The 12,167-nt window shown below is 40.4% G+C and overlaps 1 pseudogene across 1 annotated transcript; it reads right to left on the minus strand.

The window, feature by feature from the left end:
• Positions 1-2,614: 2,614 nt before the first annotated feature.
• LOC143846935 (3-ketoacyl-CoA synthase 11 pseudogene) lies at positions 2,615-5,575 on the minus strand (annotated as a pseudogene). Its single transcript, XR_013234882.1, has 2 exons — positions 5,359-5,575; positions 2,615-5,159 (listed from the first exon to the last, which is right to left on the minus strand). The product of XR_013234882.1 is annotated as a 3-ketoacyl-CoA synthase 11 pseudogene (transcript).
• Between the last annotated feature and the right edge of the window lie 6,592 nt (positions 5,576-12,167).

Raw genomic sequence — 12,167 nt, forward strand, 5'->3', positions numbered from 1 at the left:
TCTTTTTTGCAAGGGCTCCCTTCAGTTTAGACTTCCTCAAGAAAATTATGCATTAAGGCTTTGTTTACTTGTTTTCTCGGGAAAGGAAAAGAAAAGGTTGCCCGGGAATCTAACGTGGCATTTGGAAAAGAAATCCAGGGAAACTGTGTAGGAAAAGGTTTCCTGCGCCTGTTCACGTGCGCATGAACTGTGCAGGAAAAGGTTTTCCGAGAAACTGCTTGCTCACCTTTTTTCACTAGTTTTTCCGGGAAAGCAAATCCGACCAAAATAGTGGGATTTGGTTTCCCACACTTGTGAGAAAAGAGACATTTCCACATCATTTTTGGCAATTTCCATGTCATTATTTGACATTTTCCACCTAGGCTTGTTACTTTCCCAGGAAAGCAAATGAACACCAGAATTCTGTCTTGTCAAGGAAAAAAGAGGCTGTTTTCCAGGGATTTGCTTTCTCGGGAACCTAAGGGCAAAAGAAAAAAGTAAAGGTAAAGGTAATAATGAGATTTGAGGGCAAAAGTAAAAAAGAGATGGATATTTTTGCATCTTGTGCGTACGAGTTCACAACCTTGTCTTTTGTGCAGGTGTCACAACAAAGAATTTCATCTCTATCTTGCAAAACGAAATCCCCTTTTGCAGTACCCCAATGAGATTTTAGATATGTGTAAATTTGTAGTCCATTGGATTGCCAGTTATAGAAACAGCTATAGATTGGAGGGTTAGGATGATTCTGTGGAGATGATTTACACGGTGTAGCCTATTTACGTTGTAGATCAACAAATGAACAATTTGGATTATCCTATGAAGTGGCCTCATAGTACCTTTTTAAAAAATATAGTACTTCTCACGTGCACCGCAACATGTAAAATTTTAGGAATTATTGAAATTTTCAATGTAAAAAGCAATTCTCTTTTATTTTAGGGGGTGCATGGAATTTATTAAATACTGGCATTCTTGGGCCATGCTATTCATGGGTGTAAAATAGTGGACCCCACCCATGGTGTAAATAGTGGGCCCAATTACATCTAAATATGTAGTGTAGTGTAAAGTGGTGGGCCCTTAACGTGCTACAATAGACATCCTCTTGGCTCCCACCCTCAAGCAAATTTGCCCCCTTGAAGAAAATTCCTTGCTCCGTCCCGACCAGCCGTCGTTTTTGACTTCTCGCCCTTCTTTCCATCAGCAAGAGAGTAGCAGATCCTTGCATATTTTCAGGTTTAGAAATCTCAAGATGAGGAGAGATTTTTAAAATGTGAATTTGTCACTTGAAATCCGAGAAACGCTGTCAGGACAGTATACAGCAGCTTGAGCATGAACCATCTTTTACACTGTATTCAAACTAAAAACCTGGATTCTAAAATCCGCGTATCCAAATGGCCCTTTAGATTCTCACCTTTTGAATAATCTCAAGTTGTAAATGATGGGAAGTCCTTTGTACTAAAGACCAATTGAACCACTTTGATACTTGTCAATGATTTCATATAAATCACAATCAGGCAAAACAATTTGGTGACGCAGTCATTTAGATGAGCCCCACCATAGTGAAACGAGGGTTTGAAAATGTAACTGATGGGAAGACAATCTTGATTTTAACTTGCCTTGGTTGCTAGCTTCATGGTAAGTGCCTGTTTGTTTTAGATTATGACAACAGATTGTGGAGTCCCCAACCGTTATTGGATGGAGAATTGCACTAAATTTGAGTCCAATAATCGGTTGGGGACTCCACAATCCCCATAATCTAAAACAAACAGGCCCTTACTAGGAAGCTACCAAGAAAATACTAAATGAAAACCTTGGAAGGATGATGAGAGCAAGGTACAACTGGATGTCTTTTCCATGCTTCAGGCACATAAAGATGGAGATCCTTCTTGCTAACTCCCTCTACTTTCCTCTCTTTAACCTCTCTCTACTATTTTTTCTTATTTTTTGCAAGGGATTTGCTAGCGGGATTTGCTAGGGACCATCGTAGAAAGGCATTTCGCGATGTCCCTAGCAAAGGATCAGAAGCATCGCCAATGTATATCTCGTACTGTGGTCACAGGCAGTCTGATGACATATGATACCACATATGGCTGTCTTCACCTCACTACAATCGAAGGCTGCTTTTTAGAATGCAGTTTACACACATTGCGCCCGTAATACAATTGGGTAGCACAAACAAAGACCAGAATTACTGAATTAGGATATAGCGGGGCAGTATATTTGCTAATAATTAGAATAAGAGTCCAATGGGATTTGCTAGGGACCATCGCAGAAGGCATTTCACGCTTGGGCTGTTGCCTGTGAGAGCAGCCACTTCAGATGAATCAATGAATAAGACAAAATCTGAGCCCCTGTGGCTGCTCTCACAGGCAACAGCCCAAGCACGAAATGCTTTCTGCAATGGTCCCTAGCAAATCCCAAGTCCAATTGCAAGCACGAATCTTACCTTCTATATTAGATTTGCTCCCAGAAAGAACAAATTGCCTCTAATTAACTAATAATCTCAGAGCACTATGGTTGAAAGTCAGTTAACAAGTTGGCAGATTTTGTTGCAGTAGGCTGGAAATATGAGATACTACAACAAACAAACAACTAACGATCACAGATCAGAGCATTCTGCAGTGTTTGATGTGACATGTGAGAATGAATGACTAATAACTATAAAAATGATAATGGGAATCAATGACAATATTTCAATTTCAAATGCTTAAAAACAATCGCACCACCCATATCATTAAGAGAAAGGACGGACGAGAGAATAAATCAACCTCCTAATCTGGTTACATCTTAGAAAGCCTAATACAGCTTCCTCCCAGCACTAATCTTCAGTCAAATGGTAACACAAAAAGTACCATCCAACCCAATTCCCTTCACATATTCAGTCACAGACAACACAAATTCACCTTCCAAACCTAGAATCAAGAAAAAAAAAACACCCTCCAACCCAATCTTCCACCCTAACTACACAGATTCGCAATCCAATTTTCTACCCCCACTAAATTAATATCAGAGAACAGATTCCATCTTTCCTACTGGAACAAAAACAAAAGGACCAACCAACAATCAGGAACCTCTCAAGGGAGTACCAACACAGTACCACAGGTGGCCGCAGAACTGCAAACTGAAGTTCAAATCACTGCGACCTTCGGAACACTCACTGGGAACTGGTCAATCTCATCCATCCATGGGTTCTTTTCCTTTGCCGGATTAATGGTCCTCAGCGCCTTCCAAACTGCACTGTTACATTTAAACCCAGACCCAAATGCTATCTGCCATGTCCTATCTCCCTTCTTAATCCTCCCCTTACCTTCTGTATACGCTAATTCATACCAGAGAGAGCTACTTGAAGTATTGCCAAACCTGAAAAGTGTCATCCTTGAAGGCTCCATATGCCAGTCGGATAAATGTAAATTCTTCTCCAATTCATCCAGAACAGCCCTTCCTCCGGCATGAATGCAGAAATGCTCAAAAGCCAGCTTAAAATCAGGAATGTATGGTTTGATCCTCATCTTAAAAACCTTCCTCCCCACCAATGTAGCAAAGAAGAGCAACTGTTCAGACATTGGCAAAACAAGAGGACCCAAGGTAGTTATATTAGTCTTCAAAGCATCTCCAGCAACCGCCATCAGATCTTTCGACAGAGAAACACCGATTTTCCCTTTATCATCTTCCTCTTGGGTAACACAAGTGAAGCACTTATCATCAGCACCTTTGTGGGTTCGAACCGTGTGAACCAATTGATACTTAGATCTACGATGATCGGACCTCTTGTTTGATAATAGAATGGCAGCACCTCCCATTCGGAACAAGCAATTCGAAACGAGCATCGATCTGTTGTCACCAAAATACCAATTCAAAGTAATGTTCTCCATACTGATGACCAGAGCATATGAATTGGGGTGGACTTGTAGAAGATCTTTTGCGAGGTCGATAGAAATCAAACCGGCGCTGCAACCCATTCCACCAAGATTGTAGCTGATTATGTTACCCCGAAGCTTGTAATGGTTTATAACCATGGCAGAAAGAGATGGAGTTGGATTGAACAAGCTACAGTTCACTATCAAGATCCCAACGTCTTTGGATTTCAAGTTGGTTTTTTCAAAGAGCTGATCAAGGGCACCAAACATTACGGCTTCAGCCTCTTTTCTGGCTTCTGCCATCGACGGGTTGGGAGGTACATTTAAAACTGCTTCAGGGAGGTAAGTCGATTCGCCGAGGCCTGATCGCTCGAGGATTTTACGCTGGAATTCGAGATTTCCTTCAGTAAAAGTGCCAGTCAAAGACGAGCGCTCCATGAAGATCTGCCTTGTGCATTTTCGAGTTTCGTCTGGTTTGTAACAGGCAAAGTTGACAAGGTAGACGGGGCGAGGGCGAGTGAGGAAGTAGAGGGTGGAGAGGAAGACTACGAGGGTCGAGCAGACGATAACGGAGATGAGATTGAAGCGGAGATGATCCCAAAGATCATGGATGTCTTGGAGGGACAAGGTTGAGAGTTGGGCGGCGATGAGGAAGAGAAGAGGGGAGAGGAAGAGGTACATTCCATGGGTGATTAAGTAATGATAGCCCAACTTTACGTATTTCAGTTTAATGGATTGTTTGAAATCTGGGAGTGGGAGTTTCCTTGAGGATGCCTGGAGCAATGGGGTATCTGTTTTTGGGTCTGTCATGTTTAGAAGTAAAAGAGGGATGGATCAAATCAAAGAGTTTAGAGAGAGCAAAACAGGAAAAACAACAGATTTGGGTTTTTTTTTCTTTTTTTTTTGTCAGTAGGGAATTTTGGATCTAAATAGGAAAAAGTAGATTGAGAGATGGGCTAATGAAGAATATAAAAGATGGGTTTGTTTTACTGGTAGGAATTTCTGATTTCTGGGATTAGAGGGAAAGTGGGGAAGAAAAAAATGCAATGAAGGAAAAAAAAGGGAAATGGGTTTTGAAATCAGGGTTTCTGAGGAAATTTGAAATGAAGTCAAGACAGGTTTGAGATGGTGACCAAACTATTTGGGTTTTCAGATCAGGGCTATCCTTACCAAAAATGAGACGGATAGAAACAGATAGGGAAAAAGAATAAGAATTTTTTAACAGATGCTGATAAATCAAAATAGAAAGAAAAAAAGCCTTCTTTTTTTCTATAGGAATGGAAATCTACATTGCCCGTTTATTCGAAATTCTAACAACCCAAAGCCCTGCGTAGAAAAATCTCTGGTTAATGTATTAGAAAAAGCTAAGGAAATAGAAAAGTTAGTCTCTCTCTACAAACTACCCTAAAAAAGATGAGAAAACAGGTCCAAACCCAACATCTAACAAAGAAAGAGTTCGCATTCATTCCAAGAAAATGTAACAAAGAAACTGATTTTCCACTAGGACCCAGATCAGAAAACTCACCTCAAATCTCGATTCGGGGACGAGATTAGCCAATAAACGTATTAAGAACGTAAAAGGGAAATGTCCCAGAGAGAGAGAGAGAGAGAGAGAGAGAGAGACTTTTCTAATGTTTTGGTTGATGATGGATGGAAATGGAATTTATAAATGTGGAGGAAAATGTTGGAAGGGGCGACAAAGACGCGTTTGAGAATTGGCCGAAATCCGGCCAATCAACGTCGGGGAAACCAACGGGTCTTTTTTACTCATTAATGAAAGGATATATTACGGGAAATTATATATTCGTCCCTATTTTTTTAACTTGGGACAGCCCCCTCTAGTGTAAAAGAGGGGGATGTTCCAAGTAAAAGAAGGGGTGGATTATCACTTCCCTTAATTAATTAATTTTAAATGATAAATTCACCCACTGTTCCTGATTGCGAAGAAGGAGATTTTAAATGGCGTGGGGGCATAAAGTGCAGTATTTTTCAGAAAAAGTAAGGAGTGATAAATTCGCCCTCTTTCAAAAAGCTGAGATTTTATACGGTGAGTGTGGGTGGAGTCCAGTGTTTTTTCCCCCAAAAAGTACAGTGGGCCCACTTCATAGGATGATGATCCAACGCGCCACAGCATAAATAGGCTGTACCCCGTGGATTTTCTCCATCATAGGATGATCTTAACCATCCGATCTGTATAGTTTTTTTTTTTATAATGTGAAGGGTTATTCCAACTTGAGTGAATTATTCAACCCAAACTCAACTATTTTCCGGGTTGGGTTGGCCAACCCAACCCAAGGAACCCTTTTTTCCAACCCAAACCTGACCGGCTGACCTGGCCTGATTTCCAACCTGACGAGTTTCAACTTGACCCGACCCGAGGAACCCTATTTTTCCAATCCGAACCAGACCCGAGTTCAACCCGACCCAAGCCGAGTTTTCAAGCTTACAAAAAAAATTTGATAAAAAATGTCAGGTTGACTCGGGTGAGTTTGCTCAAACCCTCAACCCGAACCCAACCTAGTTTGGGAAAACTCAACCTAAACCCAACCGAACTCAACCCGATCTGACTATTTTTCGAGTTGAACCCGACTTGAGTTGCACCCCTATCGCGGATGGTCTGTTGCACGTGAGAGCGGCCACAGAGGCTCACTTTTCAGCAGATTTTGTCTTCATTCACGTGATGGCTGCTCTCACATGCAAAAGATATAGGTCTTTTGTTCAATTGCAATTTCTCGTTTCAAACAGGCCTCAACGTTGTCAAGTGTATCAATACAAGGTTGTGCTTGTCATTTTTATCAAAAGATGTTCCTTTTTGTTCTTAGAAAGTTGCATCCTTCAAAATATGGCTACCTGGGTGGGGAGGCTTGTCTGGGACATACGTCACATGGCAGTAGAGGCGGTATAGCAGAGCTAGCTCGTTTGATATTGTCAGTCTTCTCTTTATTTTAGTCTCTTCATTAGCTGTTCGAACTCACAAGGGGATCTCAAATTAAATAAAAGAGTTTCCATAATAAAACGACGTAGTGCGATTTTTATCATCTTTCTAGAATGTTTGCCATTCCACGTTTTAATTGTTGAAGCAGACATGGGGATTCACGTGGACCTTGTGGGAGCATTTAATAGCCAATACTTTCCTTCAGTTGTGGAAAGCAACTCATCGTTGGAAAGAAATTGACATATAGCATGTGGTTTGGCCGACGGTGCATCCCCACCTTTTGCTAGAATCGCCCCAAAATGGATTGATTTTTTGGATGATCATTGCTGCTCAACTCAACCACATCATGATTAGTAGTTGATTAAGGTGATTAGAGTTCTATTATGGGTGGAAATATGAGAAGACTTTTATACGTGAGGGGTCGGTCTCTATTGCCATTTGACTATAAGGGGATCTTCTCAGTTAGAGATCAAGTCGACCAGAGAGGCAGTAGAAGATCCAGCCTAGGTTGATCACCACCATAAGCAATCGAGATAAGTTCTTAAATCATATTCTACTAATTTGCATGGTTAGACATTAATTTAGCTAGATTTGTAATGTTGTTTTGATTAGATCTATTGTGTAGGTTATCATACTATATTCTATATGTGTGTCTTGAATATCATGACCCTAGTTTTGGGGAACCAACCCTAATCTTTGATATATGTAAAAAGGGAAGTGATAGATCCACCCCTTTTGATTACTTGGGACACATAAGAGGCGGATCTCTTCTTTATGGGAGAAGGGAATGAAGAGGGTTTAACTGGAGCGTCCCTAATCTAGCAAGAGTGAGCTTGTCACTCCGTTGATATGTGCATAAGCTGTTGCTTAGACTATAAGATCTTTGTACCATTGAGTGGTTGTTGCAAGTGCACACAAGGTGTGTGAGGGGAATATAGGAGTGACTAAATAGTGTGTTGTGTTTGTGGGGCGAAAACATCGAGGGTTCAAATTGGATGGCCAAGATTGAAGCGAATAACGGGTGAATGGAGCGGGAGGGATGACATTAATATATTGATACAAAAACTCATTCACTATGTTGTAATTAAGAGCTGATTGGATGCGAGGAGAATTTTTATTGGAAATTGTTTCCTTAGAAAATAAATTCCCCAGCAATTAGGAAACTCATTTTCTTTGTTTTTTTTTTCAAAATCGAAAATTTTCCTTAACTATTAATTTGATCCCAGGACTGAGGTATCACATGTGTCTCATTCTTGGGAGGGTGGTATCTTGATCACTATATAAAATGGGAAATGTTATCAGCACTACTGTATTTTGATGATCGCACTCCTCACTTTATTAAAAGTATGGCATGGCCCGAACCATAGGATGATCCAAACCGTCTTTTAGATGGGCCTAAATAGGTTGTGCCCCAAAAATTATTTCCATAGGTTGATCCTAACACTGATCTCTAGAGGGTTAGGATCAACCCTCTAACATTCAGTCCCTCTACAGATCGAAAGGTTAGGATCAACCTATGGAAATGTTTTTTGGAGCACATCATATTTAGGTTGTGGCCCATCTAATAGACGGTTTGGATCATCCTATGGTGAGGCTCATACCATACTTTTAATAAAGTGAAGAGTGCGATCACCAAAATACAGTAGAACTGATAACATTTTCCAAAATGAAATTCACTTGTTCTATAAATAAAAGGGGGCATCATCAGCAAAATTGAGGGTTTCGAATGTCAGCTTTGTAATTTATTTTTCCCATAAGGCTCGCTACAATCATGCACTGGCCATGTTTGGTGTGTTGGGGTTCCACACAAAAGCAAAGATCCCACATCCGAAAAGTGAATGGATGTGGATGGACTTACAAGTTGCAAGGACTCGGGCACCGTCCACTTAATGGCTAGGGTGAGTTATTCCTGGGTCCCCAATTTCAATCCATGTCCAGGTGTGAATGCATCACCTCACTGATGAGAAGTATTGGCAATAAATACAGATAATTATCAAGAATTTGGAAAAAAGTGTCTTGTTCTTTCCTTATGAACGTCTCCATCTTAGTCACACATCCATGATGCAATTCTCATTTACTAGGTAAGTTTATGGTCGAAAATCTATAGAGACTCACAAGTCAGGCTCACTCTAATAAAATGATCACATATGCCTCGCTCTTTTGCTTTCATTACTTCTCTCTCTCTCAAAATTTTGGGCCTCTTTGGATACTAATTTGCAAATGGAAAACACTGTGAAAACGGGATTCCGTTTGGAAAATAATAACGGCAGTGACATTACCGTTGCTTTAACCTTTTTCAAGATGTATTTATTGCTTTTATGGGGGTTTGAGCCTCCTTACACGTGTTTTTTTTGGGCTGATATACCCCCACCACTCCTTCTTCTGATGGCTGGCTAACGTTAAACGTTGGGATTCAACGTATATGTCACTTTCCCACCATTTGACCGGTCTCTCTCTCTCTCTCTCTCTCTCCACACACACACAGAAAAAGGAAGTCAGGAACAGTTGGTGGGCCCATCTTTGAACAACGTAGGTCCCGCCCATACCACACCATAGATAATCCAAACTGTCCATTTGATGGGCCATAAACGTAAATAGATTGCGTCCCAAAATATCATTTCCATAGGCTGATCCTAGCCCTCCGATCTAAATAAAAACTACATCTTATGCAACCTCTATAGATTGTAGGGTTGTGATCATCCTATGGAAATGATTTTTGGGGCACAACCTATTTACATTGTGGCCCATCAAATGAATGGTTTGGATCATTCTATGGAGTTGGTCGTAATGTAACATCAAGGCCCGTTCACAACATAGGACGATCCAAGACGTCCATGGTTTGGGTAATCCTATGGAGTTGGTCGTACAGTAACATCAAGGCCCAATCGTAGGACCCACCAATATTTTTTCAAATTGAAGCTTATTGTCCACAACATAGGATGATCCAAGCCGTCCATGGTTTGGATCATCCTATGGTGTGGTTCGTAGAGTAACATTAAGGCACAATTTAGGCCCCACACGTATTTTTGAAAATGAAGTGTACCGTCAAGACCATAGGATGATCCGAGCCGTCCATTTGATGGGCCATAACGTAAATGGGTTGTGCCCCCAAAAGGGTTGGCCCATCAAATGAATGGTTTGGATGATCCTGTGGTCGTACAGTAACATTAAGGCTCGTCCACAACATAGGATGATCCAAGCCGTCCATGGTTTGGATAATCCTATGGAGTTGGTCGTACACTAACATTAAGGCCCAATCGTAGGCCCCACCAATATTTTTCAAATTGAAGCGTACCGTCCACAACATAGGATGATCCAAGCCGTCCATGGTTTGGATCATCCTATGGTGTGGTTCGTACCAATTTAGGCCCCACCCATATTTTTGTGAAAATGAAGTGTACCGTCCAGACCATAGGATGATCCGAGCCGTCCATTTGATGGGCCACAATGTAAATAGGTTGTGCCCCAAAAATCATTTCCGTAGGATGATCACAACCCTACAATCTATAGAGGTTGCATAAGATGTAGTTTCTATTTAGATTGGAGGGCTAGGATCAGCCTATGGAAATAATATTTTGGTACGCAACCTATTTGGTACGTTTATGGCTCATCAAATGGATGGTTTGGATTATCCTATGGTGTGGTATGGGTGGGGCCTACGTTGTTCAAAGATGGGCCCACCATTCCACCAACGGTTTTTGTTGGGCCCACCAACTGTTCGTGTTGTGTGTGGAGAGAGAGAGAGAGAGAGAGAGAGAGAGAGAGAGAGAGAGAGAGAGAGAGAGAGACCGGTCAAATGGTGGGAAAACGTTAACCAGCCGTCCGGGGGGGGGGGGGGGTGGAATATCAGCGCCCTTTTTTTTTACAAAACAGGATCCCGTTTTCCTAGCAAATCTCTTTGTAACTAATGTTATTTTAAAGAGGAATGATGGATTGAAGGGTGCCCTTGCAAAAAAATCAGTTATAAGGGCGTCCCTATTGGTCCATCTCATTATATAGCATTAATTGGCTCTTTAATTTTATATTTTTCAACGCCATTTCGACATTTTTTTTGTGCCTTTATAAATGCACTTTCTTGACATGGACCAATGGAGGCGCCCTTGTGACTGGTTTTTGCAAGGGCGCCCTTTAGTCTATCATTCCTCTATTTTAAATTAATTTCATTTGCAAATAAGACATTAAGGTCTATTTGATCATCATCAATTATAGGTTATTGATATTTGCACTATCATGTTTTGATAATGGGGCGAATTCACCTTATCTTTTCTTTTTTAATTGAATGCTGAGAGCTTTTTGGTAATTGTAATAGCCTTTGACATCTAGTTAAATACCAAAGAAAAACACTTCAAAGAAGGGATTATTCTGTTTATGTGAAAAGGATGAAAGTGAAAATGATGAAAATAACCTTATCAAAAGGTCAAAATTTCACAAACGCCATCAATATGGTCTAGGGCCGCTAGAAAAACAATCTAAGATCTATGTAGATTTTGCACTAGTTTTCTAACGGCCGAAAGACCAGCTTTCTCCTGCCGGAGTCTCCTCCCATGCTGTATCAACCCATCAGAGAGCTTCCAGTAGGTATTTGTCACTTTCAGTTGCTATAGATCCATGGCTAGTAATAAAAAATTTAGGGAAATGATATATGCACCCTTTTCATCACCAGGGACACCCAACTGCAGTGTCGTTCTTATAATGTTGAAAGGTTATTAAGGTTACTTTCCCACCTATTTATTAAGAATCACCCATGTTTAGTAATTACTTTTATGGGTACCTGTGATCCATAATTTTCTGTAATTATTGCCCTCATTCCGTACTTTTTAAAACTTTCTCTATAAAGAAAATACTAAAATAATGAAAAGGAGAATCGTGTAAACACCAACATAAGAGGACTTTATCTTCGTTATGATAATGTCGTAAGGTTGTAGGGTTCTCTTTCCCACCCTTTTTTAAGAATCGCCCGTGTTTAATAACTACTTTTAAGGGCACCTGTGATCCGTAATTTTCTGTAAATAATGCCCTCATTCTGTAATTTTTCGACATTTTCTCTACAATGAAAATACTAAAATAACGAAAAGGGGAATCACGTAAGCATCAACAAAGGAGGACGTTATTTTCATTCTTGTAATGTCATAAGTGTATTGGAATATCTTTCCCTCCCGTTTTTTAAGAATCACAAGTGTTTAATAGTTACTTTAATGGGCACCTGTGATTCGTAATTTTTTGTAATTAATGCCCTTATTCTGTAATTTGTCAGGATCTTGTCTAGAAATAAAATACTAAAATAATGAAAAGGTGGATAATGTAAGCACCAACATAGGAGGACTCTTTCTTCGTTCTTATAATGTTGAAAGGTTCTTGGGGTCTCTTTCCCACCCGTTTTTTGAGACAAGTATTTAGTA

Source organism: Tasmannia lanceolata, unplaced genomic scaffold, assembly GCF_043159265.1.
Source record: "Tasmannia lanceolata isolate RefF3 unplaced genomic scaffold, GAP_Taslan_0.1 ptg000015l, whole genome shotgun sequence".
Taxonomy (NCBI): Eukaryota; Viridiplantae; Streptophyta; class Magnoliopsida; order Canellales; family Winteraceae; genus Tasmannia; species Tasmannia lanceolata.